At 47.0% G+C, this 1,917-nt stretch overlaps 1 pseudogene; it reads left to right on the top strand.

Annotated features, from left to right (window-relative positions):
- The first annotated feature begins 435 nt into the window (after nt 1–435).
- LOC116895335 lies at nt 436–1,380 on the top strand (annotated as a pseudogene).
- The last annotated feature ends 537 nt before the right edge of the window (nt 1,381–1,917 follow it).

Here is a 1,917-nt window from a genome sequence, read left to right as displayed (position 1 = left end):
TTTTCCGCCATCTGACCATGTTACCCACTCTTCTCACTTAACTTTGATATCCAGGTTATTTTTATTCTTTTAACTATCTATGTAATTTCTGTTACATGGATTGTCATAATTTGACTAATCTATTTTTAGTTTTGTTCTCTGTAAATGTTACAATGAACATCCGTGAGCACAGGCATGTTGTATTTTTTGTGATACAGTAAATTTGTAGATGAAGTTGTTGTTTATATTTAGAACTTTGGAAGAGAGCCAAGCATGACCATTCCTGACACTTGGAGGCAGGAAGATTGTTAGTGCAAAGCTAACCTGGGCTACATAGAGCTCTGAGCCCATCTTGAGCTATTATTTATAATTTATAAGAAATTTCATAGAGGCTCCTCCCTGTTCCAGAGACAGCCGCATCTTCTTGTGCAGTGCCAGCCTCCTTCCATAGACAAGATGGTGAAGGTCGGCGTAAACGGATTTGGCCATATTGGGCGCCTGGTTACCAGGGCTGCCTTCTGCTCTGCATCTGGCAAAGTGGAGATTGTTGCCATCAATGACCCCTTCATTGACCTCAACTACTTGGTCTACATGTTCCAGTATGACTCTATCCATGGCAAATTCAATGGCACAGTCAAGGCTGAGAATGGGAAGCTTGTCATCAACGGGAAGCCCATCACCGTCTTCTAGGAGCGAGATCCCGCTAACATCAAATGGGTGATGCTGGTGCTGAGTATGTCATGGAGTCTACTGGCATCTTCACCACCATGGAGAAGACTGGGGCTCACTTGAAGGGTGGGACCAAAAGGGTCATCATCTCTGCCCCTTCGGCCAATGCCCCCATGTTTGTGATGGGTGTGAACCATGAGAAATATGACAACTCCCTCAAGATTGTCAGCAATGCATCCTGCACCACCCACTGCTTAGCTCCCCTGGCCAAGGTCATCCATGACAACTTTGGCATCATGGAAGGGCTCATGACCACAGTTCATGCCTTCACTGCCACTCAGAAGACTGTGGATGGCCCCTCTGGAAAACTGTAGTGTGATGGCCATGGGGCAGCCCAGAACATCATCCCTGAATCCACTGGGGCTGCCAAGACTGTGGGCAAGGTCATCCCAGAGCTGAATGGGAAGCTCACTGGCATGACCTTCCATGTACCTACCCCCAACGTATCCGTTGTGGATCTGACATGCCCCTAAAGGACATCCTGGGCTACACTGAGGTCCAGGTTGTCTCCTGGGACTTCACAGCAACTCTCACTCTTCCACTACCTTTGATGCTGGGGCTGGCATTGCTCTCAATGACAACTTTGTAAAGCTCATTTCCTGGTATGACAATGAATACGGCTATTGCAACAGGGTGGTGGACCTCATGGCCTACATGGCCTCCAAGGAGTAAGAAACCCTGGACCACCCAGCCCAGCCCAGCAAGAATACTGAGAGCAAGAGAGAGGCCCTCAGTTGCTGAGAAGTCCCCATTCCAACTCAGTCCTCAACAGTGAGTGTCTCCCTCACAATTCCATCCCAGATTCCCATAATTACAGGAGGGGCCTACTCTCGAATACCATCAATAAAGTTCGCTGCACCCCCCAAAAGAGAAATTTCATAGAAATATTGATTGAAATTTGATCCTACAAAAGTTTTTTTTAAAGATATAAATTGCATTCACAGTTGCATTTAAGGGAAATTGGTCTAAGGGTTAGGTGAAATGGCTCCTCTCTGGAAGACCTTAGGAGTTAAGGACTAAACCTTTTTGAACCTCTTGCTATAAAGCCATGAATTAGAGATGAATGAATGCCTGCAGGGGTCCTAGGGAGCCCAGGAAAAGGGATGGGTTGGAGACGCTGAGGGGTATCTGAGGTCGTGGTGGGACCGTATGACTCCAGGCAAGACAGAAAGATCACAGCGTTTCCATAAAGAGACCTTGCCAGGGTGT

This window comes from Rattus rattus, chromosome 3 (assembly GCF_011064425.1).
Source record: "Rattus rattus isolate New Zealand chromosome 3, Rrattus_CSIRO_v1, whole genome shotgun sequence".
Classification (NCBI taxonomy): Eukaryota; Metazoa; Chordata; class Mammalia; order Rodentia; family Muridae; genus Rattus; species Rattus rattus.
The sequence above is the reverse complement of the archived record's forward strand: the minus strand, read 5'-3'. Positions and strand labels throughout refer to the sequence as shown.